General features: G+C 38.9%; 1 protein-coding gene across 9 annotated transcripts in view; it reads left to right on the top strand.

Annotated features, from left to right (window-relative positions):
- LOC143673590 (histone-arginine methyltransferase CARM1-like) overlaps nucleotides 1-21916 on the top strand; it is a 306223-nt gene that overhangs the window by 205824 nt on the left and 78483 nt on the right. The gene's annotated exons all lie outside the window — the stretch shown is intronic.

The following is a 21916-nucleotide window of genomic DNA, read 5'->3' on the forward strand; positions in this document are numbered from 1 at the left end:
AGATTCAGGCTTTGATTGGAGGGCAGTGAAATGCTTTGTTTTAAATGCAGTTCTCTATTATTATGAAATATGCACAAATATTAGAGAACAAGTCAAAGTCATGAGTCAGATCATAACAGCCTTCAGTGATATTTAGACATAATAATAACTCAGCCAAGCTGCGGAGACTGGATGTATCAGTGTGTGTATACATGCATGCATGTGGGACAGGGCAATGTGTTGTCATTCACATGGAGGAGGCCTGGATTTTAGTTAGGGATGAGGTAGCAGATGGAGAGAAAGCTTCACTTCTTTTCCTCTGGCATGTCATGGAACTTTCCTTCAGTGGTCACTTGGAAGCTCTGAGTGACACCTGATTTGAGAATGAGTGAGCTAAGAGGAGGCAAATGAAGTTAGCGTGCTGGGTTTGGAGGGAGAGCGCCTGGGCCTAAGCTTGTTTTGTTCCCTCTTCTTCCAACCAAGTCTTGGGGAAAATATTTTCACTTGTTTTCTTCTTCAATGTTTCTTTAAAGTCGTTTTTATTAAATATCAGTACACACAAGAGAATATTTATAAAGCTTGCACAGCATAAAGAATGACAATATAAGGAATGCCTGTACCCACTACCCTTATTAAGAAGTAGACCGTTAACATTTCTGCTGAACGCCCGCGTGCCTTCTAATCACATCTCTTTTTCTCCCTGCACAGAGGTAACTGCTGCCTTGAATTTTTATCATTTTCTTCTTGCTCTTTATAGTTAGCACATATGTTTCCACCCATAACAGTAAACTATTTATGCATTTTCTATAAATGAATCATAATGTTTGTATTCTTCTCTCATTGCTTTTCTCATTCAAAACTATGTTTGAGTCATCTTTGTTGATGCATATAGCTGTTGATTATTCATTTTCAATATTCTATGGTGCCCCATTGTATGATCTACTACAAGCTATTAGCCCATTGTGCTGCTGACAGCTTTTGAACAGCTTCCATTATAAAAGTACTGTTGTGAACATTCTTGCACACAGCCCCTGCTGAATCTGTGCAGGTGTATCTCAGTTACATACCTGGGAATGAAGTTGTTGGGTCATAGTGCATACGTGTCTTCAAATTTGCTATATAATTGTTTTCCAAAGTGAATGTGCCAATTTTCACTCCCACCAGCAGTATCCGGGAGGGTCCATTGTTCGACGTCTTTGTCAGCATTTGATACTGTCAGACTTTTAAATTTTTGCCAATCTAGTATTTATGAAATATCTCAGTGGGTTTTAATTGATAGTTTCCATTTACTACTGGATTAAGCATCTTTGTAAGTGTTCTGGCCATTTGTGTTTTGTAGGCTTTGAAGTGCCTGTCAAGTCTTTCTACAATTTTTCTTTTGAATTGTTTGTCAATTTCTAATTATTCATAGTAATGATTTATATATACTGGATATTAATCCTATATAGGTGGCAAATATCTTCTTCCAGTTTGTACTTTACCTTTTCTCTTTATGTATTAATAAATCTTAAATATAGAATTCTAAATAAGACTAGAGAAGAGGAGTGTGTGTGTGTGTGTGTGTGTGTGTGTATTTATAGAGAGAGATACCCACAGAGTAAAGTACCTTCTGCTTAGATCTTAACAAATCTTAAAATCTGTTCTTAAGGATGTAGAATTGAATTTAAAACATCATCTCAGGTGCTGCTCATTTATTCATAATTTCATTCTATTGTGCCCTACAATTTTGCTTATTGGGCAATAGAGAAGAAAAAATGATAATTAAGTTCTATTTCTATATTTAAAGCGCTTCTATTCTAATAAGGAACTGATCCTATTATATCTTTTATAAGAGACTAAATTAAAAAAAGAGTGGCATACTTAATTTAGATTTTTTCTCATTTATTTTAAGGTGGTTTGAGACTTTAGATGCTTGTTTTAAAAAACTTAAAAATCCAATTCCCTTGGTTATAGTGTTTTAAGGGAAAAGAAGAAATTAGCTATAGATATTCTTCAATCCCTTGGCCATAATCCTAATAATTAGAAACCTCAACATAAACTCTTAATAGTCAGAATCACAGAAGGAGCTGTTCTAGAACCATCTATGTGATTGGCTTCTGCAAGAGAATTTTCCCCCTGGTTAACACCTCAGCAGGATTGTTGCCTTCTCACAGGTTGGGTCTACTATCCTCAGGGACATTTTTACCTAGAATGTGGCTGCTGTACAATTATAAGGGCCTCTGGCAATAAGCCAAGACAGAAAAGAAAAGGAAAAGAACTTAAAATCATAAAAATTTTTTATTTGGAAATAATTTCAAACTTCAAGATAAGTTGCAAAAAAAAAAAAATAGTTAAAAAATTATCCAAATTCCCTTGACCTAGATTCTCCTACTGTTAACATTTTTTGCCCCATTTTCTTTTTCATTTGTTCTTGCTTACTCTCTCGTCTCTCACACACACACACACACACACACAAACATTTATACTCACTCACACACTTTTTTTCCTTCTAAAGTTCAGTTATATACTTCAGAGCCTTTTATCCTTAAGCATTTCAGTGTGTGTTTCCTAAGAAATAGGGCTATTCTTATATATAGCCAAAGAATAACATAATTTAAAGATGAAAAAGAAACTGTGCAATGACATATTCATAGAGTTTTTCTGTTAGTGATAAAAAAAGGTGTTAGGGGAAACCCTAGATGAGTGGAGAGATTATCATCATGAGCATTCAGTGTAGAGGCGTCTATACTTAATAGCTTCTTCTCTTGCATGGCATTTCCAGGAAGACTTGATGTTTAAAGCATTGAAACCAATGTTCTAAGCTATTCCAAAGCACCCTAACTTAATTTTATCTTCGGTCTTAGCTTCTGTAGAGAATACTTATGTCTCAATAATCTTTCTTTCCTGTGTACAACTGGGGCAGGTTGGGGCAGAAGTGGCTTCCCAAATGCTGTCAGCTCTGCAGGGAGTCCTCGAGGTCTGCTTTGAGGCCAAGAATGATCAGACTCTTCTCAGGCAGTGGATTTAAAGACAGCTTGATCTGTCCTGATGAGAATCGTAGCCTCTCCCCTGCCCACCGCTCCTGCCGTGGGTGTCACGAGATGCTTATGGGGCACCAAGCCCCCTTTGCCCTTGCCGAGGACAACCTGTATCAGCTCGGGTTTCTGCAGCTAATGCTGACACTCATCTGGACTGTTTGTAGATGGCAAAATATGAGTGTGAACAGCACACAAAGATTTCTACTCTAAGAATAGGCTACGATAGCAGCTCAGCACACAGTGCATGATGCTCCTTTCAACCTTTTCATTATTTGGTAATTGAACCACCAGACATTTAATCCTTTCCTCTGGAGTATTCATTAAAGTGCTCAGAAAAGATAAACTTGCAACAAGGAAGAAAAATGTACAAATTTAACTACCATGGCCTGTCCCTGGATTCTTCGTCACAGACCAGGCTTTTGGGCTTTAAGTAAACAGACTATTTTCAAATTGCACTGAATTCAATTTCAGTTGCACTTAGTGGCGGAGCCTGATTTAGTGAAGGCTAGTCTTCCAATGACACGATGATGCAAATGTCTCCTAAGGGCAAGCACTTTGAGTCATTTTTTGCAGGAGTGCTCATGAACTTGCCCTGATGCAGCCATGTGCTCTCACCCAGGGTCCCATATGACATTTATGGGTCAGTAATAAGAGAACATCCCTGCCCAAGGAGCAGGGCAGAACTAAATGTCTCCCATGAGTAGCCAACCTGTAAACCTGTCTACCTCACACTGACAACTATCGTTTGTTTTCTTCGTTTTCTTTCCTTTCACGTTGTCTTAGTTTGCCAGGGAACTGTAACAAAGTACCACTGTCTAGTTGCATTAAACAACAGAAATTTCTTGTCTCAGTTCTGGAGACCAGAAGTCAGAAATCAAGGGTTGCAAGTCCAGGCTTTCTGTTAAATCTACAGCCAAGAATCTATTCTATGTCTCTCTCTTGGTTTCTTACAGTGGCTTGCCAGCAATGCATGATGTGCCTTGGCTTGTAGCTTAACTGAATCTGCGTCCATCCCATGGCCATTTCTTCTCTGTGTGTTTGTGACTGATTGTCCCCTTTTTATAAGAGCCCACTCTAATCCAGTTTGGCCTCATCTTAGCTAATAACCTCTTTCAAAGTCCTGTTTTCTTACAGGATCATATTCACAGGTCCTGGGGTTAGGACATGAATTTATCTTTGGGGGAGACACAGTTCAATTCATAGCATATATGAAACATAAAGCTAAGGCCCCCAGAGCATAGAGAACAGATGGAAAAGAAAAAGGTATTAATCAAATTTATACTCATGTACACTTAAGGAAGGGGGTGTTCCATAATTTAAAAATATATGCAGATGTACTGCATGTCCCTCCAACCAGATAATAAACTCCTGGAAGGGCCAGGAAGACAGTGGACGATGACGGTGGTTATAGGTTGAACTGTGTCCCCCCAAAATACATATTCAAGTCCTAACCCCTGGTCCTGTGAATGTGGCCTTATTTGGAAACAGGATCTTTGAAGACTGCATTAATTAAAATGAGCTGGACTTGACGATAGATTAGGCTTTTATCCTATGTGACTGGTTTCCTTATAAAACAGGAAATTGGACAAAGATATGCAGACAGAGGGGAGAATATCATGTGGTAATTGAGCAGAGATTGAAGCCCGGGAATTGCTGGCAAACCAACAGAAGCTTGGAAGAGGCGAAGAAGTATTCTCCCCTACAGATTTCAGACTTTTAGCCTCCGTAACTGTGAGAAAATACATTTATGTTGTTTTAAGCCATCCAGCTTGTGGTACTTTGTTACAACAGTCCCAGGAAATTAAGACAAGGGTGAGCAATGAATCACTGGTACTGAGAATGACATCATGCCAATTGATGATATGAGCTTAGTATGTAGTTCCTATATATGCCTCATGAGGATGATTTTTAAGTAGTCAGACAAGCATTTCTGGGCCAAGGGGTATTGAAAGTAAAGTGGGGGGAAGGCAGGTAGAATGGAAGCTATTATGATGTTGCCTCTGTAGACCTACTTGCCTTATCTTCTAAAACTGCTGTGTCTGACACAGTAATTACTAGACATGTGTGGCTATTTACATTTACATTTAAATTCATTTAAAATAAAATTTCAATTCCTTAGTAGCATTAGTTGCCCTGCATGTGTGCTCAATAATCACAAATGGCTAGTGGCTATCGTATTGGGCAGCCAGCAAAGGAACATGTCCATCATGGCAGGAAGCTCTGTTGGGCAGTGATGATGGAGAGGATACTTTTCTGGCATGGGATGGCCACGGTGATGGCTGAGTTCACTGTCAGGGGTTGGCAGCCATGCCGGATGGAACTGGTCTGACTTTGGGGGAGGCTGTGGTCCCCAGTCCATTTTGTTGTGGGCATTGTTTGTTCTTCGCTTCCTTGTGCAGGAGATCAAAGGACAGGTTCCCTAGGAAACAGATTCTGATGTGGAAATTTGCATGCGGAAATTGACTGAGGAGGGCTCTTGGGTACCTCTCCTGGTGGAGAGTGAAGGAAGCAGGTAGGTTTGGGTGAGGGAGAAGTTAAGTTGCAATATTGTCATAGTGAAGGCCTCAGCCAATCCTGCAGAGCATTCTGGAGCCAGCGTAGCCCTTCAGAATTGAGCCACCTTGAGGCAAGGGCATTCTTGTTCCACATTTTTTATGTGGGCTCCCCAGGAGTGGGTGTGGCTTTAGGTCAAGTGGCTCTCTTAGGCTGAGGGCCACAGAACATGGCCACCAGCTGCCAACCTTCCCAGCCTTGTCCTAAAGGAAGGACCTGTGTGACATGCCAAAGCACTACAAGGTCAAAATTCAGTTTCCTGACTTTGGACTGCAGACAAGAAGTTGGTAGAAGATGACGTTATGATAGTAAACCAAGGAAGGAGGTTGGAGTGAGGGAGCAAGCAGGATGATACAAGAAGCTTGGGAAAGACCAGTGTGTCACAGGCCAATTTGTTGTGGATGCTCTAGGTATGGGCAAAAAGCTTTCTGGAAACTAAGTACATCACCTGATCTGATATAATCCAAACTATTCCGAACTACATGAAGATATACAGAGCACAGGTAGTTATGATCTCTCTCTTCAAGCAGATTTCAATTGGATTTCAAACAAATGAAATTCTTAATGCAAAATGGTGATTGCTAAGTGCAAGTGACTGGCAGAGGTGAAAAGTGCCTGCACTGAGAATGGTTCTCTTGGGCTGGGCTGGACTGAGTAGGGAAGCCTTCAGAGAAGAGGTAGAGCTAGAGTTGGATCCTGAAGGATAAAAAGAAATTAAATGAAATGTTCTTCTTTTAATTTTTTACCTCCTGTCCCTGTATCTGCCAACAATGAGACTCTTTAAAGCCCCTAGTTTCCCCCCAGGATCCCCACCATAAATGTGTTTATAGTCTCTTCACAAATGTTTTGAAGGCCAGTTATTGGAAAAATATATCTGATTTCCAACCCTGAGCACTAGAAAGAGCATATACTTTGGAATTTCCTCATATGACCATTTCCTAATTTCAGCTCTTCCAGCAAGGGTTTTTCTTCAATTTTTTTAGGTGTCTCTTTTACTGACCTGTTCTTCCTCCTCACTCTCCCACAGATACCAAATGCTTGAGTCACAAAATTCCATCCAGTGTCACACTGAAAAAAGAAATTAAAAGGTGGCAATAGAGAATCTGCTAAGAAAACAATAAAAGCATTTGCAGAGCTGAAATTTTAGGATTTTTCCCATAGGGATAAACTCATAGATCTTTAGGAAAATAATCCCACCCCCATTTCACAGAACCTCCAAGATGATGAAGAAGGGACATGGCTTGTGATACCCAAGTCCTCGCCACTTCCATCTGGATAAGCAGTGGTTTCCTTTGAGTGAAGAGGTGAATGCGTTTGACGAGATGCTGGAGGGCTTATCCCTCTAGATAATTCATCTAAAGACCAGCAGAGAGCATCTTTCTCTTGTCAAGGAACCTATGGTGAAGCACTTAAACAGGGTGGCAGGTATGCTGTATAAGAAGGAAACATACCTTCTTTGGCAAATTCAGCTTTTAGATTTTACTTAACAGAGGAATGATTTATAACAGTCTGTGTGGAATGCCTATAGTTTACCACAAAGTCTCTCCCAGGAAAGAAGAGCCTTTATGGTGGCTGGATTAATGATTGACGAGGCAAGAAAACAACTGGGAGAGAGTCTCCACTCAATACATGCTTCACTGTAAGGTGGAACCTAAACACCTTTGCCAAGACTAGATATGAAGATTCAGATTCTGGAATTAGCCTGGGATTATATCCCTGCCCCATGACCTAATAGCTGTGTGAGGCTGACCCGTTTATGGTTCCTCTTACTGCTGTAACAAGTTACCACAAAAATAAGCTTAGAATGACACAAATTTATAGTTTTACGGTTCTAGAGGTCAGAAGTCTGAAATGGGTTTTGTGGGGCTAAAATAAATAATAAATAATTCACAGAGCTGAATTCTTTCTGGAGGCTCTGGGGGAATCCATTCCTTGCCTTTTCCAAGCTTCAAAAGGCTACCCACATTCGTTCGTTTATGGCTGCACCATTCCAATATCTGCTTCTGTCATTACATATCCTTCTCTGACACTGACCCTTCTGCCTGACTCTTATAAAGACCCTTGTAAATACATTGGGCCCAGCTTGGTAATGTAGGATAATCTTCCCATCTCACGATTCTTAACTGGATCACTTCTACAAAGTCCCTTTTGCCATATGAGGTAACATATTCTCAGGTCTCAGCAATTAGAATTGGGGAGTCATTATTTTGCCCACAAAAAGTTTTGACCTTTGCATCATTTTCTTCACTTATAAAATGATCAATAATAACAGTAATTTTACCTTTTAAAGCTACTATGAGGACTAAATGAGAAAATCTATATAAAAATTACCACAATGTCTGATATTCCCTAACTGTTGTTATTCTCGCCACCGTGGTTACCATCGTTTCATCCTTGTCTCTACAAATTGACTGAGTGGACATCACGGGAAGAGGGTGACCAGACAGCAGTGAGAAGGATGGGGCCAGGCTGAGCACATTTGTAAAGGCTGTGCAAAGGAGCTTGAGCGGAGGCAAGCCCACCTCCTCCAGCCCCCAAAAGTGAGAGCAGTGTCCCTGTATCTGTTTTATTTATCGGGCTTCTGAATCAACTTTTTTGAAGAAGGGGTCTGGAGATCAAAAAATCTTTTGAAACCAAGGTCCAATTTCTTCATTTTACAGAGGAGACCTAGAGAAGAAGTTAAGAAATTTGCCCAGATCCGCCATTGCCTCTCTTTTGTCATGGAAAGTTGTCCTCATTTCTAACCTTGGTTTGTCTATCATGTAGACATTTAAGCCATAATTCACAGCAACTTCTTAGCTCCCCCCCCCTTTTTTTTTCAATTTATTAAACTCGTTTTATAAAGCTTTTCGTTATGAAATATAACTGTTTGGTTTGCTAATGCTGCCAGAATTCAATATACCAGAAATGGAACGGCTTTCAAAAAGGGAATTCATTAAGTTGCAAGTCTACAGTTCTAAGGTCATTAAAATGTCAAACTAAGACATCCGGAGAAAAATATACCTTGATTCAAGAAAGGGCCAATGACATTCAGAATTTCTCTATCAGCTGGGAAGGCACATGGCGATGACTACTAGCTTTTTGTCCTGGCTTCTCATTTCAAAAGGTCTCCCTTGGGACGTTTTCCTTCTGCATCTCCATAGGTCTCTTGTCTGTGTCAGCTCTGTGGACTCTGATGGCTCTGAAGTTTTTTCCAAAATGGTTTCATCTTAAAACACCCCAATAAGCGACCGTCCTTGAATGAGTAGAGACATATCACCATGGTAACCACCTAATCAAAAGGTCCCATCCACAATTGGATGGGGTACATCTCTATGGAAAAAACTTAACCAAAAAGATCCCACCCAACAATACTGAATGAGGATTAAAGAACATAGCTTTTGTAGGTGGTTGAAACAAGTTTCAAACCAGTACAATAACATACATACAAAGAAAAGAAAGAAAAAGCAATTATTTTCAAAGTACATGTTGACAAGCAGTTGCAGGACAGATTTCAGAGTTTATGGGTTACCATTTCACTATTTCAGATTCTTCCTTCTATCTGGTCCCAAACACTGGAAGTTAGGATAAATATCCAGTATAGTGATTCAGCAGTCATTCTCATTTATTAAATTCTATTTTCTCTGATATAACTCCTATTTCTCCTTTAATCTTTTTCTCACTCTATAGAGGTCTTTGAGGAATGCCCATTCTGATTTTTTATGTTGAGAAGGGGTGTTGACGTTAAAGGATAGGGTGATGTAATTAGTTGATAATCTTGGAAAGGCTGGTCCGTCTGAGTTTCAGGATTTATCTGACTGAGAAATCCTCTGGAAATTATAGGTTCCACCAAAAGCAAACCTAGTGCATGAAACTTTTAGAATCTGAGTTTGAGCCCTAGGTGTTCTTAAGAGTTAACAGGAGTGATGTTGGTTGGGGTTTAGCAAAACATGACAATTAGCACTATCTAACTGAAGCTTGCATAGGAGTAGCCTCCAGAATAGCCTCTTGACACTATTTGCCTTGTCTTAGCCACTGGTGCTGTACTTGATTACATTTCTTTCCCCCCTATTGGTCAGTAAGGTGTTGTTAATCCCACAATGCAAGGGCAAGACTCATCCCCAGGAGTCACGCCCCATGTTGCCAGGGAGATTTTCACCCTTGGACATCATGCCCCACATAGAGGGAAGGGTAATGATTTTCCTGACAGAGTTGGGCTTAGAAAAAAGAGGGCACATCTAAGCAACAAAAGAGGTTTCTCATTATAGGTAGTCTCAGATTCTCTACTATAGAAATGTAGTCTCAGATTCTCTACTATAGAAATAAGTTTCATAAGGGCAAGCCTCAAAATCAAGGGTTTGACCTATTTTTCTTAGAAATTCCCAATGGTTGAGAGGGTACCAGGGTTTCCCAGACGGGAGAGTTTAATATTTCTATTTTCTTTCCTTCAAATCCTCAAGGAACTCTACCAAAACATTTAAATTATCAGCACAACATAGTCTGAGATATATTTGGTTATTACATTAAGGTATACAGAATTACAGGGCTTTGTTCCGTTCTGGACTTCAGGAGTTTGGGTTGTTTAAATGAGCTATCCACATAGATTGATTCAGATTGTGTTACAGGAAATTTAGGTTCTAGACACAATAAGCCTCTCTATCTTTGGTAAAGGGGAAAAAAAGGTAAAGTTCTAAAGTACATACACTATCATCTTTTATCATGTATTCCAATTTTACCCTGAGTCCTAACCAGATAGGCTTCATTTTCTTCTCTAATTGAGACCTGATCTCTTTTTCTGTTACTTTAACTGTTGTTGTATATAGCTATGCTAACTTTCATGGCTGCAGCAGCTCCATTTCTGGGTTTTACGTGTCAGAGTTACTCAAAGTTCCAGGGAAATGACAGTTGGTACACATGTAGCTCAGTGTCTCAGAATCTAGAAATACACTTACAACTTCAGACTATGTGTGGCTGTTGTAAGGGTTTACAATATAGGCTCCAATTTCCTTATAAGTATTTTCTGAAAGAGACTTTGGCATATTTGTTCTTTTGTTTCTGGCTTATTATGCACAACACATTGTCCCCAATGTTTAGTCAGTTTATTGTGTACCTTTCAATACCCTTGCTTTTTGTAACTGCACCATATTCCATCATATAACTGTGTCACAGTATGTATGCCATTCTGCTTCTCAATCATTGTATCTTTTGGCTCCTTCCATCTATTGAGTATCATGGATAAAGTCCAAAATAAACAAACCACTTTCTTACAGTATTCTCACTTTGTTGTACAATTAGCAGCACTCTCAAATTTAGACAATTTTCACTGGTCCATAGAGACAAAGAACCAATAAACACAGACTCACCAAATTTCAAATCAAAACAGCCCCTTATCGACTGAATGTAAAAACTCAGAGATGGACAACACAATACTACCTAACTGTAATACAATTATGTTAAAACACTGAATGAAGCTGAATGTGAGAATGATAGAGGGAGGAGGGCTGGGGGCAAAAATGAAATCAGGAAGAAAGATAGACAATAAAAACTGAGATGGTATAACCTAGGAATGCCTAGAGTGTATAATGATCATGACTAAATGTACAAATTTAAAAAATGTTTTTGCATGAGGAAGAACAAAGGAATGTCATTATGAGGTGCTGAAAATAGATGGTAATTAATATTTTAAAATTTCAACTTATGTGTGAGATTAAAGCAAAAAAATATTTATTTGGTACAAAATTTATATTTTGACTAGTGCATTTCCTAATATAGCTTATATAGACAGCTTAACTGAACACCATAAGTACATGGAACCTTGAGTAGGACATGAGATTTTGTTGGTTTGTCCAGAGTGATGCCCCAATAATCCCAGAGTGATTTGAAAAGTAAATAAAAAAGTATTTGCCAAGTCCCCTTTGGGGAATGGTGAGAATAGGGGAAAATTCAGCTTCCCCAAATTGAATTCTTGATATTCTCACAAGCAGTGAGAATATCACAACCAAAGCTCTAGGCTGAGCCCCCAGTCTTGGAGTTTGTTCATATGAAACTTAACCCCACAAAGAATAGGTCAAGCCTGCTTAAAATTAGGCCTAAGAGTCACTGTCAAGAGAACCTCTTTTGTTGCTCAGATGTGGCCTCTCTCTCCAGCCAACACAACAAGCAAACTCACTGCCCTCCCCCGTCTACGTGGGACATAACTCCCAGGGGTGTGGACTTTCCTGGCAACGTGGGACAGAAATCCTAGAATGAGCTGAGACTCGCATCAGGGGATTGAGAAAACCCCTAGAATGAGCTGAAACTCAGCATCAAGGGATTGAGAAAACCTTCTCAACCAAAAGGGGGAATAGTGAAATGAGACAAAATAAAATGTCAATGGCTGAGAGATTCCAAACAGAGTGTAGAAGTTATCCTGGAGGTTATTCTTACGTATTAAATAGATATCACCTTGTTAGTCAAGATGTAATGGAAAGGTTAGAGGGAACTTCCTGAAAATGTAGAGCTGTGTTCCAGTAGCCACGTTTCTTGAAGATGATTGTATAATGATATAGCTTTCACAATGTGACTGTGTGATTGTGAAAACCTTGTGTCTGATGCTCCTTTTACCTACCTTGTCAACAGATGAGTAGAACGTATGGAATAAAAATAAATAATAGGGGGAACAAAAAAATAAAACAAAAAAAAAACTGCTTGTCATTTGTCCCTCCACCCCCAATCAGTTGCCCCTGGTAGTGCTGTAGTACTGTTAATCTCTTCCTGTTAAATATCGGCCCTAGAATACATTTTTAGATTTCCCCTATACCTCTCTACTAATGACTTTTTATTCAATATCAAACCTTATAAATAGTTCATGTGAGAACTTATTTATAATTGTAGATTTAATCAGCGAGATACATGGCATTATACATCCCCTTTCCAATCATATGCACCTTTAATATGGTAATGTTAACTATAAATCCACAAATTAGTTACCATTACATCTATCTGCCCCCTTACATTTAAGTTCAACCTCACTGGGTAACCTTTCCCCCATCTCTAGCTTTTGTGTACCTCTGGGTCTGCTATATTTTATAGTGTAATTTTTGAGATTATCATTACCATAGTCATAACAGCAAAATCATACAGTATCCATTTTGTCTGGCTTATTTCACTCAGCATTATGTCTTCAAGGCTCATCCATGTTGTCATATGCTTCAGGACCTCATTACATCTTACTGCTGCATAGTATTCCATCATGTGTATAGACCACATTTTGTTTATTCACTCATCTGTTGATGGGCACTTGGGTTGTTTCCATCTTTTATCAATTTTAAATAGTGCCACTATGAACATTGGTGTACAAATGTCTGTTCACTTCACTGCTTTCATCTCTTCTGGGTATATACTGGGTTTTGGTGTTGTTGGATCATAGGGCAACTCAATATTGATTTTTCTGAGGAACCACCAGACTGTCTTCCATAGCAGCTGCACCATTATATATTCCCACCAGCAGTGAATAAATGTTCCTATTTCTCCACATCCTTTCCAACATTTGTAGACTGTTTAATAGCCATCTTTCTTATAGTTGTGAGGTGCTATCTCATTGTCATTTTGATTTGCATTTCCCTTACAGCTAATGAAAATGAGCATCTCTTCATATACTTTTTAGCCATTTGTATTTGCTATTCAGAAAAGTGTCTATTCTTATCCTCTGCCCATTTTGTAATTGGGTTATTTGTTCTTTTTTTGTGGAGCTGTATAATTTCTTTATGTACACAAGGTATCAAGTCTTTATTCGATATGTGGTTTCCAAATATCTCTCCCATTGAGTTGGCCGCCTCTTGACTATTTAACAAAGCCCTTTGAGGTACAGAAACTCTTGATTTTTAAGGAGATCCCATTTATCTATTTTTTTTCTTTCACTGCTTGTGCTTTAGGTGTAAAGCTTAAGAAGCTACCTCCTATTAACTAGATCTTTATGATGTTTCCCTGCATTTTCTTCTAGAAGTTGTATGGTCCTGGCTCTTATATTTATGCTTTAATCCATTTTGAATTAATTTTTGAATAGGGTTTAAGGTAAGAGTCCTCTTTCAATCTTTTGGCTGCTGGTATCCAATTCTCCCATGCCCATTTATTGAGAAAAGAGTAATCTGTGACAGTTCATTGGATTTGGAGGTCCCATCAAAGATACAATGTCCATAAATTTGGTGGTCTGTCTCTGCACTATTTGATTCCATTGGAAGAAACTTCTAGCATTGTGCCAATACCATGCTATTTTGACAACTGTGGCTTTATAGTAAGTTTTAAAGTCAGGAAGTGATAGTTCTCCCACTTTGTTCTTCTTTTTTAGGGTGTCTTTAACACATGGAAGGGCTCTCTTCCCTTCCATATAAATTTGATAACAACTTTTCCAAGCCTTCAAAGTAGGTTGGTGGGATTTTGATTGGTATTGCAGTGAATCTCTAAATCAGTTTGGGTAGAATTGACATCTTAATGGCATTTAGCCTTCCTATCCATGAGTATGAAATGCCCTTCCATATACTTAAGTCATTTTTTTTTTCCTTTTAGCAATTTTTTTTTGTAATTTTCTGTGTGAGTCCTTGACATCCTTGGGTAGGCTTATTCCTGGATACCTGATTGTTTTAGTTGCTATTTTTAATGAAATTTTTTCTTTAAATATTACCTCAGGTAGGTCATTTCTTGTGTATAAAACATTACTGATTTTTTTTTTACTTTTTTTTTTTTTTGTATGCTGTGTGGCAGGGGTCACATTTCATTCTTTTTCCCTGTGAGTATCCCCTTATTGCAGCACCATTTGTTGAATTTGTTTGTTTGTTTGGTTTCATTGCTTGTTTGTTTGGGAAGTACATGGGCCAGGAATTGAACTTGGGTCTCCTGCATGGCAGGTGAGAATTCTACCACTGAACTACCCTTGCACCCCCATTACTGAATTTTGTACATTAATTTTGTATCCTACCACTTTGCTGAATTTGTTTATTAGCTCCACTAGCTTTTCCATAGATTTCTCAGAGTTATTAAGTATGGAATTGTGTCTTCTGCAAATATTGAAAGTTTTACTTTTTCCTTTCCTATTTGGATGACTTTTATTTCATTCTCCATTGAATTGCTCAGGCTAGTACTTCCAGTACAATGTTGAATAGTGGTGGTGGCAGTGGGCATCCCTGCCTCATTCCTAATCTTAAGAGGAAATGTTTTCAATCTCTTACCGTTAAGTATGATACTCACTGAGGGTTTTTCATATATGCCCTTTATGATATTGAGAAAGTTTCCTTCAATTCCTATATTTTGAAGTATTTTTATCAGGAAAGAATGCTGAATTTTGTCTCATGCTTTTTCAGCATCAATCAATATGATTGTGATTTTTCTCTTTTGGTTTTTTAATGTGCTGTATTACATTGATTTTCTTGTGTCGATCCACCCTTGCATTCCTGGTATAAATCGCACTGAGTCATAATGTATAATTCTTTTAATGCATTGTTAGATTCAATGTGCTAGTATTTTTTGGAGAATTTTTGCATCTATGTTTATTAGAAAGATTAGGCAGTAGTTTTCCTTTCATGTAGTATCTTTATCCCCATTTTGGTATTAGAGTGATGTTAGCTTCAGAAAATGAGTTAGGTAGCATTCTTTTTTCCTCAATTTTTTTGGAATAGGTTGAGCAGGATTGGTGTTAGTTCTTTTTGGAATGTTCGAAAATATTCCCCTGTAAAGCCATCTTGTCCTGGGCTTTTCTTTGTAGGAAGATTTTTGATGGTAGATTGAATCTCTTTAGTTGTAATTGGTTTGTTGAGGTCTTCTATTTCTTCTGAAGTCAGTATAGGTAGTTCGTGTGTTTCTAGGAATTTGTCCATTTTGTCTAAGGTGTCTGGTTTGTTGGCATATAGTTGTTCATAGTATATTATCTTATGTGTTTTTCTAATTCCTTCAGGATCCATGATAATGACCCACTCTCTTTTCAGATTTTTTTTCTTTGTGTCCTTTGTCTCTTTTTCCTTGTCAGTCTAGCTAGGTAGGGGGCCATAAATTTTATTGATTTTCTCAAAGACCAACTTTTGATTTTGTTGATTCTTTCTATTGCTTTTTTGTCCTCCAGTTCATTTATTTCTGCTTCAATCTTTGTTAATTCTCTTCTTTTTTGCTTGGGGTTAGTTTGCTGTTCTTTCTCTAATTTCTCCAGGTGAGCAGTTAAGTCCTTGATTCTTGCTTGTTCTTGTCTTTTAATATAGGCATTTAGGGCAATAAATTTCCCTCTCAGTACTGCCTTTGCCACATCCCATAAATTATGATATATTGGATTGTCTCCAAATAGTTATTGATTTCTCTAGCAATTTCTTCCTTGGCCCACTGATTATTTAAGAGTATATTGCTTAATCTCCATGTATTTGTGAAAGCTCTGGTTCTTTGTGAATTATTAATTTCCAACTTCATTCCATTGTGATCAGAAAAAGTGCTCTGGATAATTTCAATCTTAGTAATTTTATAAAGACTTATTTTGTATCCCAGCATATCGTCTATCCTGAAAACATTCCACGTGCACTAGAGAAGAATGTATATCCTGGCATTTGAGGGTGTAACAATCTATATATGTCTGTTAGGTCTAATTCATTTATCTCATTGTCTAGGTTCTCTGTTTTCGCTTGATCCTCTGTCTCATTGTTCTGTCTATAGTGAGAGTGGTGTATGAAAGTCTCCCACTGTTATTGTTGAAAACTCTATAGCTCCTTTCAGTTTTGCCAATGTTTGCCTCATGCACTTTGGAGCTCCTTGACTGAGAGCATAAAAATTTATAATTGTTATTTCCTCTTCGTGAATTGTCCCTTTTAACGTGTAGTGTCCTTCTTTGTCTCTTCTGATGTCTTTACACTTACAGTCTATTGTACCTGTTAATAACATACTGATTCTTGATTTCTTTTGGTTACAGCTTGCATAGAACATCTTTTCCCCAGCCTTTCTCTTTCAATCTATTTGTGTCCTTGTGTCTAAAATGCATCTCTCATAAACAGCATATGGATGGATTATACTGTAATCCATTCTGCCAATCTGCAACTTTTAATTGGTGAGTTTAGTCTGTTAACACTAAAAATTATTACCGTAAAAGCAGTTCCTGTGTCTGCCGTTTTATCCTTCAGTTTTTGTCTGTCAGATCAATATGTTCTGTACCCTGTCTCTCTTTTTATCCTTTTTATTACCCTTGCTGGTACTCTTCAATTCTGTGCCCTCCTCCAGACCTCCCTCTCCTGTCATTGTTTTTTCAGCTGACATGACTCCCTTTACTATTTCTTGTTGGGTGAGTCTCTTGTTAAGTAGTTCTCTCAGTCTGTGTTTGTCTTTGAAGATCGTAGTCTCCCCCTCAATTTTGAAGAACAAATTGGCCGGATAAAGAATTCTTGGCAGGAAGGCTTTTCTGTTCAGGATCTTAAGTATACATCTGCCTTCTTGCTTCCTTGGTGCCTGTTGAGTAGTCTGAAGTCAGTCTTCAGACTTCCCCTATTATGTAGTAAACTGCTTTTCTCATGCTGCTTTTGGGACTTTCTGCTTCAGTTCCACATTTGATAGTCTGATTAGTATGTGTCTTGGAGTAAGCCTATTTGGTTTTATTCTATTTGGGGTTTGTTGGGCCTCTTTGATTTACATATTTATGTCTTTTATAAGACTTGGGAAGTTTTCCCCAATTATATCTTCAACTAACCTTCCTAGCCCTTTACTCTTCTCTTCTTCTTCTGGGACACCAGTAATTCTCATATTTGTGCACCTCTTCTTGTCCATAATTCCCCTAAGATCCAGTTGCATTGTTCCATCTTTCTTGCCATTTGTTCTTTCATGCGTTCTAGCTCAATTGTTCTGTCTTCTAGCTCACTTGTTCTTCCTTCTGCTTCTTCAAATCTGCTATCATGGGTCTCTAGTATACTTCTAATTTGGTTTACTGTATCTTTCATCTCTGTGAGATCTACCATTTTTCTATTTAATCTTTCAGATTCTTCTTTATGCTCTTCTAGTCATAAAAGAAGATAGTCATCCTGATATCCCTTATTTCTCTAAAAATATCCTTGAATAGTTGTTCCATATTTTGTGTCCCCTCTGATATTTTGACTTGGTCATTTGAGTGGGCAATTTCTGCTTGGATCTTCACATGCTTTGTGATTTTTCTATTGTGTTTTAGGCATTTGGCTATCTTAATAAGGTTATTTCACAAGTTGGTTTCCTTCACTCATTTGAAGTTTTGTATTTACTTTGTTTTGCGTTGAGAGTTTCCTTTTGTGCTTGGTTTGTCAGTAATTCCCTGCCACACCAAGGCCTGGATCTCATGTATGGGGAACAATTCTATCTGAGGGCCTATTAAGCACTAGGCAGGTTCAGTGACAGAATGCCTACCTGCTGTGTGGGATACCCAGGCTCAACTCCTTGTGCATGCACCCCCCAAAATGAAAATAATAATAATAATAAAATCAAATCTAAGATTCCACAAGGGTTCCAGTTACTAGAGTAACTTGCCAGAGACCTACAACCTCCAAATGAGTCCTGGGCCAGATAAGTCCTGACATCTAGCCCAACCTCTCCAGAACATCATAGTTCCATCTCCCTACCCCATATTAGTGACAGACCCTTCTAATATGAAAAATTTAGAATTTTAATAGCCCAAACAACCCCAAAGAGAGGTATGGAAAGATCAAAGGTGTTGGTGGAATTATACATAGAAGATAGGACTTAACAGATGAATATGAATGCTGAATCATTAAATTGATATCTTTTAGTCTCCAGTATTTTAGAGCAGCTAGAAGTAAAAACCTAAAATTGTGAAATTGTAACCCCTGTCAAAATCTGAAATATTCTACAACTAATTGTGGTGCTGTGCTTGGAAGTTTATAGATTTTTTGGTATATATGTTATTGGTCACAAAAAGGGAAGAAAAAAAAGTTGATTGTGATGATAAAAAAGTATATAAGCCCTCTAGCCTCCTGTTTTCTGGAGCAGCTAGAAGGAAAAATATGAGAGGATCATATGGTAGCCCATGACAAACTCTGGGATTTATCCTGTAACCACTTTTTGAAGAGTGCTTTGCAAACTATTGCTTTTTTATTTCTTTGCTTTGTATATATGTTATACTATACAATAAAATTTTTTAAATAATAATAATAATAAAATAAACACACCTCAGAAGTAGTAGGCCATGAAGTCAGAAAGAGATACTCCGAGATATATTGGGAATGAACTCAGACTGCTGCCCACAGAAGGGAGAACCAATAGTAATGATAGTAACATTAAAAATATGAAATAAAAATAAATTAAAAATCTAAATTTCAAAAAATATATATATATACAACCAATAATAATGATAATAAATGTAGAAAAAAATTTATTTATGAGAAAAACAAAACCTAGGCAGATGGGGAGTTTGCCAGCCTGCACTTACTGCTTATTACCAGCAGGTGGTGCTCCTGACGCACCTCCTCCCCTCAGGCCTGCCCCTCCGTGACTGCAGCTGCCTGCTGGGAAGATGGCATGTGCCAGACAGGGGAGCTAATCCCAGCACGTGGGGGAGCAGCACCCTGCACCTGGTGGATCTACGTTCACAGTGCTGGACAGAATGGCTATTCTCAGTGCCTGGCTGAGTAATGTCTCCCAGTACCAGGGGGTACCGCTTTTCCTGCTGGACAGCTAGGCACACCTCCTGCTCCCCACAGATGCTGCCAGCTGCAGAGCTGCACGGTGAGGATTCCCTGGAGTGGAGGAATTGTCAATTCCCTGGGATCTACACCTCCTCACACACACTGGTGGGGGTCACAGCTGCTGCTCTCCCTGTCCCAATCTCCCAGCCTCTTCCCTCTCCAGGAAACTCTGAAGACCCTCACCTTCTAGGACTACAGTTCCAGTCATTTTTTCCCCATCCCCTATCTTGTTCTATGAAGCAGGAATGAATCCAGCCTACCCTGTTCCACCATCTTCCCAGAAGTCTCACACATAGCTCTTTTTTTTTTCTTTGTATGCTGTATTGTGGGGGTCACATTTCATTCTTTTTCCATGTGAATAACCCATTATTGCAGCACCATTTGTTGAATTTTTGTTTATTTAGTTTTTAATTTGTTTGTTTGGGAAGTGCATGGGCTGGGAATCGAACCCAGGTCTCCCGCATGGCAGGCAAGAATTCTACCGCTGAACTAACTACCCTTGCACCCCCGCCTTAGCTCATTTTTTTAGTTTCAGAAATCTATTTTTCTTTAGCCAAAGTCTTTGCTCACAGCCACCACCACCTCTAGTTCCTTTGGTTTCCCATCTGCCCCTAGCACTAAATTGGGCCAGTTTGACTCTGGGCATTAGCAAAAAGAAGCAGCATGTTTGGAGAAAGTGCTTGTTGATCTAAAACAGTTTTTTGCCACCAGCCGCTACACATTTTAGGGGAATTGTGATTAGGCTATGTATTTTCTTGGCAAGACGTGCAGGGAAGGTGCAGCAGACTGTAATTTCAACATGCCAGATAAAGAAGACACCATTTGAGCTCTCCCAGGGAATGAAACTAAAAAGCATTCAGATGGTTGATCATCAATCATAGCCAATGATGGCTGAGAACTCTCTTCACCCTAACAGAGAATTTGTGTCATGCACTCCCAACTTTACCTTTCTCAGTGAGTTCTGGGTATCTCAGGAGTTTCACGGTGTGGGAGGTCTCACAAGGAACAAACAATAACAACAACAAAAACAAGCTCAGTGTATTTTGCTGTGTGAGGCTCTTCCAGACTGGATCAAAGTCTGAATAACAAGAAATCCAGCCTAATCAACAGGTTAGCTTCTCTGCACAATGCCAAGTAATCACTACGACTCCTTATTTTCCACTGAATTGATAAATTCGCTTTCACTCTGCGCTGATGGTTTTACCGTTATGTAGCCTCAGATTGGTGTCCAATCTTGCTCTTTCATCAACTGTACCTGAGGAAATGATAACTGATTTTGCCACCTGGGTTACTTTTTAATGATCTGAAAGACCACAAGGAGCTGGCATTTCTTTTGTACAGTTCCTCATTCAACAACCTAATAGCTATCTGAAAAGGACTTTATTGAAAAGAAAAAAAAATATCTGTTCCTTTCAGGCAGGCGCAATAATACCTCCCGATTCTCTGATTAAACTGTCACACTGTGCATCTTATTAGGCAACTGACCTCCTTGAAACTGACTTACCGCTGAGGTTTCTTGATATCCGCATTGCTGCTTATCTACCAAGAAGATGTGAAATGACAGATGAGTGTCCCCAAACTTTAGTGTGAATGGCAAGTAAAGTATCCAAGAACCTGCTGGGACCTAGCCATCTCCCGGTGCAGTGTTGGAAAGGGAAACATGTTTTTCTGTAGGGTCACCCCCTGTGCAAATGAACTTCAATCATGGGCGAAATAAAAGCTCTTACTGCAGGGCATGCAACACTGAAGCCACGAGCTTGTTGCTTCATCTCCCCACTGCCCCGAAGGCCAGGCAGCCTCTTCTAACAGGCATGAGACTTAGATCTGAAAGCAGGAAATTGTTCTCTCTTCTGCCTAACCTCTTTTAAAATTATAACACTTTAAACCTCAAAACCTCTAGATTGTACTGGCTAAAAAAAGGGGCACTTCTTAAATATTGGAGTGCCAAGCACTGAAAGCAATGACCTGGTCATTACTACATATATGCATGTACAACCGTAGATAGTAAAATTTAAACGACTGATAATACCAAATGGGTGAGGTCATGGAGTCAGTGGAACACTCACATGTTACTGGGAGGAGTGTAAAATGATAAACTTCTGAAAACAATTGGACAGTTTCTCGTAAAGTTGAACTACACACTCACTGTTCTAGTTTGCTAGCTACTGGAATGCAATATACCAGAAACAGAATGGCTTTTAAAAAGGGGAATTTAATGAGTTGCTAATTTACAGTTCTAAGGCCAAGAAAATGTCCCAATTAAAACAAGTCTATAGAAATGCCCAATCAAAGGCATCCAGGGAAAGATACCTTGGTTCAAGAAGGCCAATGAAGTTCAGGGTTTCTCTCTCAAGTGAGAAGGCACATGGCGAACACAGTCACAGTTTCTCTCTCATCTGGAAAGACACATGGTGAACACGGTCAGGGTTTCTCTCTCATCTGGAAGGGCATATGGCAGATACCACATCATCTGCTAGCTTCTTTTCCCAGCTTCCTGTTTCGTGAAGCAACCTGGGAGACATTTTCCTTCTTCATCTCCAAAGGTCGCTGGCTGGTAGACTCTACTTCTCGTGGCTGTGTCGTTCTGCTCTGCTCTCTCTGAATCTCCCATTCCCCAAAATGTTTCCTCTTTGATAGGACTTTAGAAACTAATCAAGACCCACCCAAATGGGTAGAGACATGCCTCTACCTAATCCATCTTAACAACCACTCTTGATTGGGTTA

This window comes from Tamandua tetradactyla, chromosome 2, assembly GCF_023851605.1.
Source record: "Tamandua tetradactyla isolate mTamTet1 chromosome 2, mTamTet1.pri, whole genome shotgun sequence".
Classification (NCBI taxonomy): Eukaryota; Metazoa; Chordata; class Mammalia; order Pilosa; family Myrmecophagidae; genus Tamandua; species Tamandua tetradactyla.